The sequence below is a fragment of the Macrotis lagotis genome, chromosome 1 (genome assembly GCF_037893015.1).
Source record: "Macrotis lagotis isolate mMagLag1 chromosome 1, bilby.v1.9.chrom.fasta, whole genome shotgun sequence".
In the NCBI taxonomy this organism is placed as follows: domain Eukaryota; kingdom Metazoa; phylum Chordata; class Mammalia; order Peramelemorphia; family Peramelidae; genus Macrotis; species Macrotis lagotis.
In genome coordinates this window covers 297,030,376-297,048,221 of record NC_133658.1, presented here as the reverse complement: position 1 = coordinate 297,048,221, position 17,846 = coordinate 297,030,376, and the positions used below count along the sequence as shown (strand labels likewise).

The 17,846-nt window shown below is 44.4% G+C and overlaps 1 protein-coding gene across 3 annotated transcripts in view; it reads right to left on the bottom strand.

Annotated features, from left to right (window-relative positions):
* Positions 1-17,846, bottom strand: part of CDH22 (cadherin 22) — a 185,769-nt gene that overhangs the window by 136,165 nt on the left and 31,758 nt on the right. The window contains exon 2 of one of the 3 annotated variants that reach the window (XM_074211194.1): positions 2,526-2,675. The exons of 1 other annotated variant lie outside the window; for it this stretch is intronic. The gene's annotated coding sequence lies outside the window, so the exon portion shown is untranslated. Of the gene's footprint in view, positions 1-2,525; positions 3,133-17,846 lie in introns of those variants that run through there. One more of the 3 variants, XM_074211197.1, reaches the window with a different exon arrangement.

The window sequence follows — 17,846 nt, the reverse complement described above, 5'->3', positions numbered from 1 at the left end:
TAGTAAGGAACCTTACAATTTTAAATGTCTAACCCAAGACTCCTCCAGTCCAGGATGCCAGGTGAGAGGGTTAGACTTGAGGCTGTGTCTGGGGCCAGCCTGCAGGCAGGTGCTGAAGCTGCTTGGCCCACAACTGTAGTTGGTGGGCAAGCAGCCAAGCCCAGGCTGCTGATAGAGTATCTGTCCCTGCTTTTCACACTCAGCTCGATGGCCCAGGCTCCAGCTCCTGATCCTGAGAGGCCCCTGGGGGCCAGCATTTGAACTTCTCTAATGGACTTTCTTTCACATTACTAAGGGCAAGGAGTCCTCCTGCTCCCCAAAGCAGGATGAATTGAAGAGTCTGCAGGGAAATTCCACATGAGAGAAGGAAGAAAGGCAATAGAGAACTGGAGCAGTAACTAAGTGAAAGGGAAAGGAGCATGGAGGTAGGGCAGAAGTGGGTCAGTGTTAAGGGGATAGGGAATATTAAGGTAACTACAACCAAAAACAGTGGCAGTGACTGGTGAAGGCAAGACTGGAATATTAGGTGATTACTTCTAAATGTGGGACTAGAGAAAAGGGGATTGATAGTTAGGATTAGAAGGGTGTTAATTTTATAGTGGGGGAGGGAAGAAGACTGGTGATGGGTGGAGGTAGTGAAGTGTGGAGATAGAAGTGGATAGAGTGATTTCTGGAAGTGGGATATAGAAAGCAGGAATTCACCGAGTGGTTTCAGGACCCAGAGTCCAAAGGCAGGTGAGCAGGCTCTGGAAGGCTGAAAATATTAGGAGACTTCCTTGCTGTGGTAGAAAACCTTGACAGCATCTCCAGATGTAGTAGAGAGTGACTCTAGTGAGGCCAGGAGGAACCACAAAAAGAAGCCATTCATATCCCAGGGGCTCCTCTTCTGTACCAGAAAAAAAGTGGCTGGGGGGGGGGGGGGGCCGGGTGTTGGAGTTTAGTGCCTGCCTGGAAACAACCCAGCTGGGTTTTTGTACTCTGGATCTAGTCTTTTCTTCACTCTAACTCTGTTACCTCTTGACTCTGACCCCCTGGCAAAACTCTCTAAGGCAAAGGAAAGGACTGGCTCTCCTCCCTGCGAGTGGGGAGTCAAATCTAGGCAAACCACTGAGAAGAATTTAAGGCCTGTCTAAAGTCTGGCCTTAGGCCTCCCGTGGTAGATTCATCCTCACCCCAAATGTCTGCCTGAAGCCCCCAAATCCTTGGGGGTTCATGGGGGGAGCCAAGAAGTTCTCTTGCAATTCCTTCCTTTCCTCCCAGGAAAGGCCACAGCGCCATCCATTGCTTAATAAGAGCGGTTTTCCTCAGACAGTTTTGGCCGTTTCTATAGGAAGCCTCCATCCCTGCACCCCAAGCCTAGTCTCTGCCCCAACAGCAGCCCCAGTTCCAATGCCCTGGCCCAGACCCAACAGTTTTGTCTGTGGGTTAGACAAGCTGAGAACAGGTGTGGGGCAGCCCTGCAGGAGAAGGCAGGGCTCCAGGCGGCAGCTCCAGGCTTAGTATGAGGGCGTCCTGGTCAGCCCAGACTTGGGGTATGATGGGCGGGGGTGTGGAGTGGGAGCGGGCTGAGCTGGCAGAGTGCAGGCAGGGCCCAGGGAGCGGGTGATTGCAGCGTTGCAGAGCTGTGGCTGTTAATATTGCTTCCCGTCCCACAGGGCAAAACACAATAACACACACACACACACACACACACACACACACACACACACACCCAGTATTTCCTGGGAACAGCTAGCTAGCTCCTGCGCCGGCTGTCACCCGACCCCGCCTCTGAGAGGCTTCCCCACAGCCCGGAGACCGGGAGCCCCAGGTAGCTCGGCGTGGCCATCACCCCACCCCACACACACACATTCCCCCCGCGAATCCCCACCACACACCCCGGGAAGGCAACGGGGTCCCGGCCAAGGGGCCCCTCGAACAGCCATCTGCTGCTGCCGCGCCTGGGATGCGCCCCCCCCACCGGGCTCCGGGATGCTCCGCTCTCCCGCCCCCAGCTGTGCAGCGCCCCAAGGCAGCTGGGCTGCGTCCCGCCGGGCTCCGCAATTAGGGAGCACGCGTCTCCGTCCGCTTCTCCTCCGGAGCTGGGCGGGGAAAGCATGCTCCCGACCCCGAGAAGGGGGGGGAAGAGGACGAGACGGACACCCCCGAGCCCCAGGTCGGCTTTGCGCTCTCGGGGAACCGGGGAGCAAAGGAACAGAGGAAAGTTTGAACCGGGAAAACTCCCTCCCCACTGAGGCAGGAGGGCAAAGCAGGACCCGGGCTGAGGGGGACGATGACAGGAGGCTCCCCTGGCCTCCAGATCCCGGGGGGGGGGGGTGATGCGGGGAGATAGACCCGGGAAAGCAGCGTTCCCAGCCCCTCCCCCTGCCAGGAGGTGGCTGCACAGACCACCAGCTCCCTCTGCGCCCCGAACCCTGCCTTTGCCATCTTCTGCCTTCCAGTCTCTGGGGCCCGCCCCGTCCCGCCCCGTCCCGTCCCATCCCCCCTTTCCCCCGGGGGGAGCCCCGAAGTACTGCAGCTCCTACCTCTAGTGAGAGACCTCGGGACTCCCCCGGTCCTGAAACGCACGAGTTCTACTCTCCTTTCGGATTATCCACGGTCGCGGAGGCGCTTGGGGATCCCCACTCCAGCTCCGGCCTGGCTCTCTGCAACTCGGGGCCGGAGAGCTCTGCGCCCTGAGGAACAGAATCCGATAGGAGGACTGGGAGAAGGGGCACAGCCTGGCACATGGGATCCCCAGATGGGAGGAGGAGGCTCCAGCCAGACTCGGGAGCCCAGCGCTGGCCGCACCGAGAATACGGAGGGAGAGAGGGAGGGACACACTGTATGTGTGCGTGTGTTTGTGTGTGTGTGTGTGTGTGTGTGTGTGTGTGTGAGAGAGAGAGAGAGAGAGAGAGAGAGCGAGAGAGAGAGAGAGAGAGAGAGAGAGAGAGAGTGCGTGTCTGACTGGGGGGGATGTGTGTAAGGGACAGATACCTTCTCCCACCAGCCTCTGCTGGAGACTGTGAGAATACACAGGCAGGTTGGAGTGGCAAACTGGGAGGAGAATGCTACTGACCCTAGGGCCTCAGCTTCTTATGAAATTTAGAACTGGAAAGGACTTTAGAGATCATCCAGTGATGTGAGCTAGATTTCAGTCCAATCCACTCACTGATGTAACTAAGAAGCCAGAGGGCAGAAGACTTGGCCAAGCTCATAAAAGAAGTTAGTTAATAGCAGTCAGAATTAGAACACAGGTCTTATGCAAAAAAATCAGGCTCTGTCCTCTATATACTTCATCTTGCCCCTGTATACAAGATCTGATGATGACACTGGAAAGTCTGTATATGTCCTGGACATCTAGGGTTTAAGGAGAAAATCAAGGTACCTCCTTGATTCTCCCAGCCTTGACTTTCCAAGGCAATCCATTTTCCTCCGACACTTGAAAGTTAAGGAAATTATGTGAGGGGACAAGATGGAATGAGGGAGAGGAGGCTGTACTCCCCCTCCAGACCTCCAGGACAGAGAGCAATCTAATGGGGATTGGGTACCATGGGGACAGGACAGAATGATCTATAAAAAGGTCCTTTGGGCCCCAAAGTATCAGATATCTTCACTGAGTGATTGATTAGAAAGTCTTCATTCTTCCATTCTGTAAGAGAAGGCTCTTCTCTGAATGAGGATATTAGAATGGCAGGATAGACTACTAGAGGGTAATCCAGCTCCCTTTGATTTTGGAGCACTGATGAAGAAACCTAGGAAAGGAACCTCATAATCCTATAGATCCAGCCTCTCCCACCAAGAGCCAGTGTTGGGGGTTAGGAGTGTGCAAGTCCTAAACATTATATGGAATGAATCTTTATGGTTCCTAGTGAAAACAAGACTATGAGTTATTTAAGCAATATGTATGTGGGATCAGAGAGGTTAAGTGATTTACCTACAATCATCCAGCTGGCAAAACTGAGAACTTAAAACTAAGTCTGCTGACTTCAAATAAGTATTTTTTATATCATATAGACTCCCTATCCATCGACATCCTTATTTACTTAATCCATCCATAAGTATTTGTTGAGTGCTTACTGTATACAAGTACAGTGCTAAGCAGCAAGATTCCACCTGTCTGAATTGTTTCATTTGCAAACCGAGGATAATATCCTCTTTCCTGCCAATGTCACTGGGGTATTGTGAAGAACCAATGAGATAATAATGTGTTTGGAAGCACTTTAGAACTATAAAGTGCCATAGAAATAAATGTGAGGAATTATCATCAATATGGAAACAAGTAAAACAAGAGAGGGCTGGCCCCTTATCCACTCACAATCCCTTCTGGAATACCATAATGCTTGAAGTATATCTCTTACAATCTTGGGAACCTTCCACATTGGTAAAAACCAATATCTGGGAGACATCTGGACTTCAAGGCACATATCTCTGAAGACTGATTTCTTTCCTGATAGGCCCAGTTTCTTTTTCCTGTTCTGATCTAGGCCCGTTTGTGTGACTGGTGAAATTGAATCCTCAGCCTAGGCTCCCTTTGGAGAGACCTGAAGGGAAGAGAGATTTTTGTCTGCCCATAACAGGCTTAGATATAATAGTCTTACACAGTAGGCTAGCAAGTGACAGTGAAATAAAAATTTTATTGTTCAGTCATATTTGAGTCTTCATGATCCCATTTGAGTTTTCTTGGAGGAGTTTGATATTTCCTTCACCAGTTCATTTTAAACATGAGGAAACTGAGGCAGAATTAAATGGCTTGTCCAAAGTCATACAGTTAATGTCTGAGGCAGAATTTGAACTAAGGTCTTCCTGACTCCAGACCCGGTGGATGCTCTATCCACTGCGCCACCTAGCAGCCTAAATAAGCATTACTAGCATTTAGATATTTATCAGCTTCTCATTTCAACGTCATCATTGCCTTGGTAGATAGCATCTTATTTCCATTTTGCAGATGGGGAAACTGAGGCATACAAAAGGATATCATTTGCTCAAGGTCGCATAACAAGTGCTATATATCAGAACTTGGATCTAGATTTCCTGATCCAGTCTTTCCCATCCTCTTCTGCCTTGTCCCCAAAGATTTTAGCCAATTTATTTCCCTTCATTGTACCATTCCCCCCAGGGATGGAATTTTCCTCCGACTACCTTGGTCCTTAAGCTCCCAAACAACACCCCCCCATTTTGTTTATTTGCTATCGGATTCTCTGTCACTGAGACTCCATCTTGTCCCCATCCCCTCCCCCAGAGCCCCGATGGGCTCATTCCTTTTCATTGATCTCTCCCGCCCTTCTCTTTGTATTTTCCCTCCTTCTGTCAGTCTTTCTCCTCTCTGCTTTTCTCTATTCTTAGCCCGACTCTTTATGCTTGCAGGGACCCGCAGTTCCAGGCTCCGCTAGCCCTCCCCCTCCCTCTCTTTCTTCTTCTCCCCAACCCCCACAAACTTACTTGTGCAATTTGCTATGACTGCTGTCTCCTGAGTCCCTCTGGGTCTTTCTCCCTACCCCTACCCCATTCCCTGGGATCATTTACTCTAGGTTCTCTCTCTCTCTCTCTCTCTCTCTCTCTCTCTCTCTCTCTGTCTGTCTGTCTGTCTGTCTCAGGTCTCTCCGCCTCTGTCTCTCTGTGTCTCTGTTTCTTTCTTTCTGTCTGTCTGTCTGCCTGTTTCTTTCTTTCTGTCTGTCTGTCTGCCTGCCTGCCTCTCTTTCTCTCTCTCTCCTTCTATTTGGAGCATAGCTCTCTTTTTCAGTCCTTGCTGTCTACCCCCAATCCCCATCCCCACCCCCACCCCCTCCGCTCTCTTTTCTTCCCTTTCTCCTAGAACCTGGGTACGCTTTTCTCCAGCCACTGCCTTGAATCCCCCTTGTGTTTCTGTTTCCCAGGTTCTCTGTTCCTCTCGGATGTCTCTGTCTCTCCCTCTCTCGGACTCCCTCCCACTCTCTTTCTCTCTCTCCCTCCTCTCTTTTTCTCTTTCCCTCTCTGTCCTCTTCTTCCTCTCTCTCTCTCTCTCCCTCTCCTCTCTCCTTCCCTCTCCCCCTCTCCATCTTCTCCCTCCTTTCTCTGTCTCCCCATCCCTCTCTCAGATCTCCGCCCCCTCCCTCCCTGTTCCCAGCCTTTCCTCCCCATCCCTAGCCCCCCCCTTCCTCCCTCCCACTGCCCGTCTCCCCCCCGCGTTGCCTTTGTCTGTAGGAGTTGAAAGTTAAAAGCTTTCCCAAGTTGATCGGGAGTAGCTTTTCCCGGCGCCTTTCATCTCCACAGCACATTTGTAGAACGGCACAGACTGAGGGGCCGTGACATGAACCGCTAAGACACCTTCGAGCCCGGCTGGACCCGGGAGGCGAGGCGCCAGAGCCGGCAGCGCCCGGGTCCATTTGCAAAAGACCCCCCCACCCCGTCCTCCAAAGAAAGCTCCCCACTTCCCACCTCCCGCTTAGCAGCCCCAAAGCGTTGGAAACTGGGTTCCACGGCTCCCCGGATCTTGGCCACCCTCGTGGCCCCGGGTGCCCCCTGCAGGCCAGAGAGGGCACCCACCTGCTGGGGGTGGGGGTGGTCCTGGCCCCCCTCCGCCTCCTCCCCATAGGGTAAGTGGCTCCTCCCGGGAGAAGCAATTAGCAGCCTCCTCACCGGGAGAGCGGACCGTCACGGAGCTGGTGGGAGGGAGCCGGGCGGGAGCCAAGGAGGCGGAGGAGGGGCTGGGGACAGGGACTCAGCAACTGGGGGCGGGCAGAGCACTAAGATCATTCATCGGGGGGAGCCCCCGGATCACTGAATGTTAGAAAATAGAACATTCGAGCTGGGAGAGTCCTTGGAACATTGTTAGGACAGAAAATATAAGAGCTGGGGGAGTCCTTGTAACATAGAATGTTAGAACATAGAATACAGAACATTGGAGCTGGGAGAGCCCTTGGAACATTGTTAGAACGGAAAATATAAGAGCTGGGGAAGTCCTTGTAACATAGAATGTTAGAACATAGAACACAGAACATTTGAACTGGGAGAGCCCTTGGAAAGAAATACAAAGCGCACAGAACATAGAATGTTAGAATAAAGGGTAGAAAAGGACATGCTATCTAGCACAATTGATTCTAGACCCTCCAACTTGACATCTTAGCGCCATGAGAATCATTCCCCCTCTTTTAAGTCTGTTTCCTCATCTGGCCTAACAAGGCTACTTTAAAAAATACTTCAATGGATTATTGTGGAGAGAGGAATTTGTAAATGGTAAAAATAAATAAATGAAACTGTAGAACTGGAAAGTACTTTAGTCTAACCCCCTCATTTAAAAAAAAAGTTTGCTTTTAAGTCACACTTAGATCTAAGTCCAACAGGATAGAAGACTGGAGCTGGATTCAGGAAGACCTGAGTTTGATTTCTTCCTCAAACACTTACCAGCTATGTGACCTAAGGAAAGTAACTTAACCTATCTGGCCTTAGAATTCCCTTTTGTAAAAATGAGCATAATAATGCTACCTATTTCCCAAGGCTATTGTGAGGTTAAGATGAGATAATATATGTATTACTATTATTAACCCAATACATGTTTTCTTTTGTTTTAAAGATTAAAAGCAAATTTCTATCTACTAAGCTTAATATAGTAATCCATCTATCTATCTAAACCAAAATTTGGTCCTTGTCTGATAGAATTTGCAACATTTCACACCTATAATTCCTACCCACCTCTTTAAGGAAAGGAGGGAGGTACATTTTCTCATTTTGCCTTCTGGGTCAAACTTGGTTATGATAATATTATACTATTATCATTATAGTATTCATTTTCATTTCAGTCAGTCAATAGACTAAACACCTATGTGCCAGACTGTGCCTTTAAGCAATGAGATTACAAAAACAGGTAAAAGATAGTTCTACTCTCAAGGACTTCAGAGTATGATGGGGAAACCACATGCAAACAGACCCTGCACAGGCTAACCTAGAATGAAAGAGAATCAGAAGAGGTCTTCCATAGTACAGTTAGCTCACTGGCTACCTTGTTTACATGGTTCTCTGATTTCACTCTGCAACGGTTCATACCAGTCTTCATGATGTTTCTCTGAATTCCTTATTTTTTTTTGTATTTATGTGTGTGTGTGTGTGTGTGTGTGTGTGTGTGTGTGTGTGTGTGTGTGTGTGTGTAGGGGGTGGTGTTTAAAACTATAATTTTTCACAGTTTTCAAGCCTGGCATTTTATAGTTAATGAAACTAACAATGCTAATAGCTAACTTTATATGGCACTCAACAGATTTCAGCCATAATTCTAATGCAGTTACCTAGAGATGCATAGTGACTTACCCAAAGTCACACAGTCAGGAGCAGAGTGACGATTCTAACCCAGATTCTCCAGTTCCTAGCAGTGCCTTAAGATCAATATGAGCTGGAAGGCAGCAGAGTAAAGGGCAAGGTATGCAACTCAGCCCAGAAGCAACTGGGTGGTGCAGTATTAGAGCACCTGACCTGAAGTCAGGAAGACCTGAGCTCAAATTCAGCCTCCAACATTTCCTAATTGTGGGGACCCTGGGCAAGTCACTTAACCTCTGTCTTTGTTTCCTCATTTGTAGAATGGGGATAATAATAGTCCCTTACAGTCTTGTTAAGATCAAATGATCTCTCTGTCTCTCTTAATAAATGCTTTTCCCTTTCTACTTAACTTCTCTGGGCTTCAGTTTCCTCATCTGTAATGAGGGGACTGGACTAGAGCACTACTAAGGTCCATTCCAATTCTATAATTCTGTCACAGAATAGAACATAGAAGGTCAGAGATCTCAGAGAAGAGTCTTTAGAGGTCAGCTAGTCCTCCTCAATCTCCATTTTACAGTTAGGGAAACTGAATGAGTGAGGCCCAGAGAAGGGAAATGGTTTGCCAGAGTCCCCAAATTAAATCAACATCAGAGATAATCCTAGAACCCATGACTGGGGGCGGCTAGGTGGTGCAGTGGATAAAGCACTGGCCCTGGAGTCGGGAGTACCTGGGTTCAAATCCGGTCTCAGACACTTAATAATTACCTAGCTGTGTGGCCTTGGGCAAGCCACTTAGCCCCATTTGCCTTGCAAAAACCTAAAAAAAAAAATCAGTTGTTTAGAACCCATGACTGCAGATGAAATCCCTGGGTGTGTCACAATATCAAAAAGACATGTACAGACTGAGAAATCTAAGTCCATTCCAGTTCTTGTAAATGGAGCTAGGAAGGCAAATAAGTGCACAAAGGGGAATAAATAGCTTGAAGATATCATGGGCAGCCAAGTTCCCCTTTCAATGAGTAGAGAAAACTAGCCTTGGCTTCTTATCCACAATATAGTTGGGCAGGGATCTCCAACAAACCCCTTGGGGTCATTACAGGAAGCTGAGATCCTTGGTCAAAACAGTCTTCTCTCCCAATCCAACACCTCCCAAACCTATTCAAGGCTGGATCATAAGAAAGACAAACCCAGACTATATTAAATCCCTCCCCATTTCATTGTCTAGTCTCTGTCTGATCAGCAATCAGGCTGACAGCCAGCCCTTCCAGCTCTGAACTTCCTTGACCTCCAGAAACAATATAATGATTCACCTTCCTATAGCACACAACAACTCTATGAGGTGGGTAATGCAAGTAGTCTTAACCTTATTTCACAAAGAAGAAAACTGAGGTTCAAAGAAACAAAATAACAAAATGTCAGAACTGGAAGAAGGCTTTAAACATAGTCCAAACAGTCTTTAGAATATAGGCTATCTCAGCTAGACAAGTTCTTAGAACACAGGATGTCACAGCTGAAGGGTTCTGAGAATATAGTATGTCACAACCAACCTTTAGAACATAGTATGCCACAGCTAAAAAGGATTATTAGAACACAGGATGTCACAGCTGGAAGGGGCTTTAGAATTCAGAATGTCAGAACATAGAGAGTCCTTAGAATATAGGATGCCACAGCTGGAAGGGTTCTTAAGATATAGGATATCATAGCCTGAAAACCCTTTAGAACATAGGATGTTGCAGCTAAAAAGGTTCTTAGAACACAGGATGTCACAGCTAGAAGGGACTCTAGAATACAGAATTTCAGAATAGGGAGGGTTCTTAGAACAGAGAATGTCATAGCTGGAAGATTTCTTAGAATATAGAATGTCGGAGCTGGAACACCCTTTAGAACACAGCTATGGCAGAATGTTATAGTTGGAAGGGTTGTTAGAACACATATCACAACTGGAAGGGACTTTACAATACAAAATGTCGGAATAGGGGAGGGATCTTAGAACAGAGGATGTCACAGCTGGGAGAGGTCTTTAAAAACACTCTAATTCTCCCTTCTTACTTTGCAGATTAAGAAAATGAAGTACAAATGGACAAAGTAACTAAATAAAAGACTGAGATCACACGACTAATGAGTGACAGTCGAGTCTTGACCCCAGGTCTGTGGGCTCTACATTCATCATTCTTTGTACGTCACTATATTGTCTTGCTCCAATTACTCATTTTACAAGCATTATTAAGCATGAGCACAGTCCCCTCTCCCATTCTCTTCTTTCTCTGATCCTTTGATTCAGAAATCATAAGATTCTCAGTGTGCCCAGAACTATAATTAGGAATTTTGTGCTGAGGACAAGGTAGAAGGGGTTGGAGAGATTTAAGGTGGGGGGGAGAACCAAGTTTTAGGAAGAGGTCATTCAGAGTGAGGAGGGAATGATTGTGAGGCATCACCTCCTCTTGTCCGCAAGCAGGCCTTCATGCTACTTGCCAGTCATATGTTTTTGTCCATTTATTCATGTCACTCATTTAACTATAAGACTTTAATTTTTCCTTATGCATGAATTTGAGATATATAAGAAATATATCCTATTGATTTCATCAATAAGTTTTTGGGAAAGAAATAAAAGCAGGCAGTGTGAGTAGTTTCAGCAAACTGGAGATAAAAGTCTTCAAGAATTTAACATAGTTTTTTTTTTCTTCAAAATCTTCTGGTTGTAGTTTCAAATGCTGAAACATATCATGGTCCCTTATCAGCATACTTAAATTCTTGGCAGTTAATAAGGTAATATCTTGTAAAAAAAGAATGAAGTAACATACAGGAGCTGGAGATGCAAACCAGTTGTCAGCACTGGCTGAAGCTACAGTTGGTTATCCAACAACCTGATCCAGTAGGCCATGAAACTTGTGAAAAGGACTCATGGGTTAGTCAACTTCAGTAGTGGCAGGCTCTGGGCCTCATCAAACAACTATTCTTGATAACAGCCAACTAACTATTCCTTTGGCTTCATAACCCTAATCTTCACCCTCTATTCCCCACTTCCCAGTTCTTTAAAGCTACTTTTTAAAAAAATAATATTTTATTTGTTTTCCAATTATAAACAATAGTAGTTCTCCCTATCAATTTCTATAAGGTTTTGAATTTTATAATTTTCCCCCACCCTCCCTTCCCTCCCCATCCCCCCACAGAAGGCAGTTTAATAAGTTTTATATTGTTTCCATGCTATACATTGATTAAAATTGAATGTGTTAGGAGAGAAATCATATCCTTGAGGAGAAAATAAAATATTAGAGATAACAAAATTATGTAGTACCTAAGACACTTTAAAAAAAAAAATTGTAGGTCTTTGGTCTTTGTTTAAACTCCACAGTTCTTTCTCTGGGTACAGATGATATTCTCCATCATGGTGCTTTAAAATTATTCCTGATTATTGCATTGACGGAATGAACAAGTCCATTAAGGCTGATCATCAACCCCATGTTACTGTTAGAGTGTACAATAAATGTACTTCTCATTCTGCTCATCTCACTCAACATCAGTTCATGCAAGTCTTTCCAGGCTTCTCTGAAATCCCATCCCTCTTGGTTTCTAATAGAACAATAATGTTCCATAACATACCACAATTTGTTCAGTAAAGCTACTTTTTAAATGTCATCTTCCTCCATTAGAATGTAACCCTCTTGAAGGTATATTTTGGGTTTTTGATATCCCTAGTACTTATCACAGTACCTCACATACAGTAAGTGTTTAATAAATGCTTTATTTATCTACCCATCTATTTCAGCATCCTAAGCCAAAGCCCTGCTTACCCTTCCCTAGTTTCAGTTCATAGAGCTAGAGACAATCTTTAAGATTCCCTTCAGTTTTAAATCCCATGATCCTCCAATAAGCTAGGAGTTTAGCCTCCCTGAGACTAGGAACCAACCACTAAAAAAAATGTTCTGGAGGATCCCTGAGATTGCCTTCCTCTCTCCCCAAGTTCAATACTTGCCTCTCCCATCTTCAGTATATTTCCCTATGGCCAGGAGTCTGCAAACACTAGACAGAGGCTGGGGAAGGACACACAGCTTTTTGAGGAAAATGTTATTCCTCCAGAGAAATGCACTAGAGGCAAGATCAAACTAGTGATTAATTCTCCCTGCCCCAGCTGGGGAGGGAAGGGTGGAGAGAAGCAGGAAAAAGGGGAGACTGTCGTGTTGTTCCCCATCCCCTCCCCCCATACCCCAGGACTTCAAACACTACACGGGAGCTGAATTATTCACCTGTGGTCCCCAGAGCAGCAGAGAGAGAGAGCCCTGCTCAGGTGCTGAGAAGAGGAAAAGCAGGCCCATTAAATTTAAACACCTCAGAGAATTGTCAGATGTAAGCTTCTATTCCTAGCCAGGAAGGAGGTGGAGAAAGAAATTGCCTGAAGGGGTGTCAGGGATTGGGGGGAGAGGGAGGAGAGATCATAGGATTAGAGCTAAATGGGGTCTTCTAGCTCCACTGTTAGAATGTCATTTTTCTGAAAGGAAAACTGAGTAACAAAGAAATTAAATGACTTGACTAAGGTCACACAGTGAGTTAGTTGACAGAACAGGAAAAAAAATTCCAGATCCTCTGACTCCAGTTCCAGGACTCTCTTCTCTATTCGTGTTGAATTTTTGTTGGGATTTTTTTTTTTTTTTTGGTGATTACTTATGTGCAATTCTTTGTGATCCCATTTGAGGATTTTTGGGCAAAGATACTGGAGTGATTTGTCATTTTCTTTCTGTAGTTATTTTACAGATGAAGAAACTGAGCAAACAGGGTTAAGTGACTTGACCAGGTCACATAACTAGTATCTGAGGCTGCCTTTGAATTCAGATCATCCTGACCTCAAGATGGGCACACTATCCACTTTGCTACCCAATTGTCCATGTATAGAATTAAGAGACAAAAAAAGAGGCAAGAGGGAAGAATGGAGGCATTGAAAAAGTCACTAAGGTCTCCCAAAGAGCAATGTTTCTTTCCCCTAAGAGGCAGAACAAGCAAGCAGCTCTTCAGAGACCCTGGTTTATTCTGTTAGCAGGAGAGTCCCTTCCTCCAGTGAGAGATGGTGGGCTGGGGGTGGGGGCACCCTAATAGTAGAATATCAGAGTTAAAGACTCCAGAGATTTGCCCATATTGGAACAGACTTCCACAACATTCCTGTCATCATCCAAGCCCTATCAGGAGACCTCTAATAATGGAAAACTCCTTACTTTTCAAGGCATCCCACTTCTGGACAAGTCTTAGCACTAGGAAGTATGTCATCCTATGTGTCTAGGTGGCTTACTCAAAAATCAAACAAACTGGTTAATTGCAGAGTCCAAGTCTACGGACTACCTTCTTCCTACAGCCTGGAGTTGGCTTTATATATAGACAAAGAAGGCATTTCAGGACTTGTCTCCCTGCTCCCTTCTTCCAACCTGTTCACTGAAGCCTAAAATTTCTCTAACAAGGGTGTGAAGTACTTTCTACACTGTCAACCAAATGTCTTCAAGAAGTGCCCAACCCAGGGACATTAGTAAAAGCTTTTCCATATGGAAGTAATCAAAAGGATCTGCCCTCAATCCTTAGTACTTCCACCATTTTCTAAACTACAAAAAGGCTTTTTAAAAGAAAGTTTATTGAATTGCATAGAAACAAAGGACTTCTAAAGAGAATGAGAAAAATGAAGGCAGTATATAGTAAGTAAAAATGCAAGATTTCATGGAAAGTCAAAAATGCAAGGATTAAAGACCAGTCCTCTGTAAATTCTGTGTTTTTTTCTATTACATCATCCTGCTTTCTTGGTTTCTGAACCCCACCTCAAGGTCTGAGTCATCTCAGGTGCCTGGATTCAGAAATCCATTTTACCCCTTCTTGTGCCTTTCTTCTGTCCCTCCTTCCCTACTCCTCTGTCTCATCCTATCTCCAAATACTTCAGGTCCCAAAAGAGTGTTTTCTAAAATTTGTTTGCAAAGACAAAAGAGAACATACAAATTCAAACACAATTCACCAGGGTACAAACTACATATTAAAGAACTCTATTAACTTCTGGACTGGGACTCTTTAAGTTTTCCAAACTTTTAATTCAAGTTCCTCAGAGCTAGTCCTGATCTCCAGAATGGCCACTTGCCATGCCATCTTATGTTCTTATGGTCTCAGGTCAGAAAGGTGCCCTTTCTCCCAGAATGTGTCCCAGTATCATCAACCTGAATACAGTGAAGGATGACTCAATCATTTGTTCTACCAATCTAGATTCTATCTGAACCAATCAAAAGGTATCCTAATTGCACTGACTTATTTGTCTACGATCACTAACTAGTTAGGAAGTTTCACTCATAATCATGCAACCTCTTACTTGAAACCTCTTCTGTTTTATCTAAGTCACAAGGTTATTCCCTCTAGCACCTCACAGAGAATTTTGTTTGTACCTCTCTGATGTATTGATATTAGATATATATACACATATAAATGTATACGTGTATATATATATATCACCTATCATATATCATTTGTTATACTTAAGTTATTATATCATTTCCCTATAATATATATGCCCTATTTGTATATATAAAATATATATTTTAGGGGAATGATATAGGATATATAACCATATCCTATATCATTTGTTATACTTACTTAGGTTTTTATGTTATTCCCCCTCCATGAGGACAGAAACCCTGTCTTACCAAAACTTTTTGTCTCCCCTTGGGCCAAATTCAATGTTCTACACACGGTAGGTTTATAACAATGTTTCTTGAATGTGCAAATGAATGAATGAAGCTGTTTTTCCCATTAATTCCCCCCCCCCCCGAAAGTCAGAGTAATTCAAATAATAATATAGGCCATTCCAAAAATTTCAATCAAATGTCCCCTTTACTTCAAGGGGACAAATTATTTATAAAAGAACTCAGGCTAGGAGAGAGAGAACTAGTAAGCATAATTCACTCTGAGAAGAAGTTAGGTATCTTAAGAGTCTTTCTCAGAACAGACCTAGATGGAAAGGAGAGAAGGAGCCTAGGAGAGGGGGCTAGGTTTAACCAGGAGAACTAAAAAGGGTTTGGGTGGCATGGAAAATGTGTCAAAGTTGAAAGCAAATGACCTGGCTTCAAAGTCTTCCTTTGCTACTTCCTGTTTATGTGGACTTGGGCAAATGACTCTGTAGGCCTAGTTTTCTCATCTGTAAAATGAGAGAGTTGGGCTTGGTAATTTCTAAAATCCTATGTTTCCCAGAGTTTCTGGTAGAGAAAAAGAGCATATGCAAGGTTCTGAGAAAATCTTGTTTTTAACAATCCCCTAACACTAAAAACAATGAACCTTGAAAACCTTAAGAACTCTGATCGATGCAATGGCCATTTATGATTCCAGAGATGATGAAACAAGCCACTTACCTTCTGGCAAAAAATGGTTATGGATTCAAGTTAAAGAATGAGACATATTTTTTGGACATATGCAATGAAGGAATTTGTTTTGTTTGAATATGCATATTTGTTGCAACAATTTTGTTTTTCTTTTTTTTCCTCCCAAAGAAATGAGGGTGGGAAGGAGAGAAGCTATTTTTATTCACTGAAAAAATTAAAATTTAATTCAAAATTCCATATTATTTCCATAACAAAGCACTTGCATCCCTTTTTTAAGAAACCCAGAAAGAAATAACTTTGTCCGTGATCAGCACATAATTAGTCAGTCAGAGCTGAACCTTGAATCCAGATCACATTGTGGAGTTATAGATCTAGTGTTGGAAGGTATCTTAGAAGTCATCTAGTCTAACCTCATTTTACTGAGATGATAATGATAATAATAATAGCAACAATAATAACTTAGCATTTATAAAATATCTTCAGGTTTGCTTAACATGTTATCTCATTTGAACCTTAAACAACCATGAAAGGTAGGTATCATTATTTTATTTTTATTCCCATTTTACAAATGAGGAAACCAAGGTTTAGTGATTTGCCTAGGGTCATAGAGCTAGTAAGTGTCCAAGACAGGATTCAAATTCAGGTCTTCCTCATCACAAATCTCACATTCTAGCTGTCTACAGATGAGAAAGAGTGCCTGAAAGCTTGTTACTTACCCGAGGTCCTAGTGGCAGATCTAGAATTTGTGAACCTAGGTCTCTTGACTCCAAAATTAGTATTTTTTGGACTCCACTATACTTGTCTCTCTTTGCACTGAGTAGAACGTATACTCTTTGAGGATTGTTGATGTTGTTTCATGTCTGACTCTTCTTGACCCCATTTGGGGTTTTCTTGTCAAAGATATTGGAGTGATTTTCTATTTCATTCTCCAGCTTATTTTACAAAGGAGGAAACTAAGGCAAAAGTGTTAAGTGACTTGTCCAGGGTCATACAGATAGGGAGTGTCTGAAGCCAGATTTAAACTCAGGGAGATGAGTCTTCCTGACTCCAGGCCTAGCACTCTATCCACTGCACCACCCAACTGCTTTTCCTTTTTTTTTCTTTTTATCCCCAGTTTTTAAGAGAATGCTTTATATACATTGTGGTGTTCGATAAGTGCTTGTTGGATTATTGACCTAAATTTCACTCTGTGTCAAATGTTGTTCAAAGATGGGATTCGGACTCTTTTCCAGCCCTGAGACTCCTCAGGGAGGAGACAGAACCACCTAGCCAACCTTGGACTCCAAAGCATAGGGATTGTTAAAGAGGGTTCAGAGAAGAGAACCATCACTGTGGCCTAGAATGGTCTAGAGAAGGATTTCTGGAGAAAGTGTCCAGTCTGAGAGTTTTCACTGGCTATCTTCCCAAGAATGGAGGAATTAATTATGGGTCCTTGAGTGTTATAGTCAAGGATAGTGTGATGGGAAGAGGATAAGTCTAGGATTCAGAATTCCTGTGGTGGTTTAGTAGGGAAAAAAGTCCTATATTTAGAGTCCTAGAATCTAGGTTTGAATCTTTCCCCTCCCACTTCTTGAAGTCAATCATTTATGGGGGTGGGGAAGCCGGGAAAGGCAGCTAGGGTTAGAGTTAGGACTTGGAGTCAGGTAGACCTAAATGCAAATTCTACTTCAGATACTTGTTAGCCATGTGACCCTGACCATGTCACTTAACCACTTAATTTGCCTCTGTCTTCTGATATGTAAAATGAGAAGAATAATAAGATTGTTGTGAGGATCCCCACAAATAAGGTAAGAAATGTAATGTTTTACAAAAATGCTCTATAAATGGCTAGCTGTTATCTGGGGTCTCAGGTTTTTTTCATCTGTGAAATGGGAATAATAATTCCACCAGCCTTTGCCTAGAATTGTGAAGGTCAAATGAGATCTGGCAAAATCTAAAGCACATGCCACTTTGACATCTTAGTAGTCTGCACAAGTCCAACCTTATCCTCCTTCTAGAGCAGCTCTGTTATGATCATTTCCTTCCCCTCTGAATTGTGCTGTGTTAGGATGACAGAATCGAGGGATTTCAAAATACAGTCGACTTCAGAAATCACCTGGTTCTAGAATCCTGGATTATGAGCCGGAGAACTCTCCAAGGTTACATTTTCCAGACCCCTTATTTTCCAGATGAGAAAACTCAGACCCACAACGGGAAGCCACTTTGGCAAGGTCGCAAAGGTCCAGTGAGGAGCAGAACCAGGCCTCTGCCCTGGGTCTGGCGGTGGGAGCCAGGAAACTCTGAGGGGCATCTCTCGCTCTGCTTCTCCAG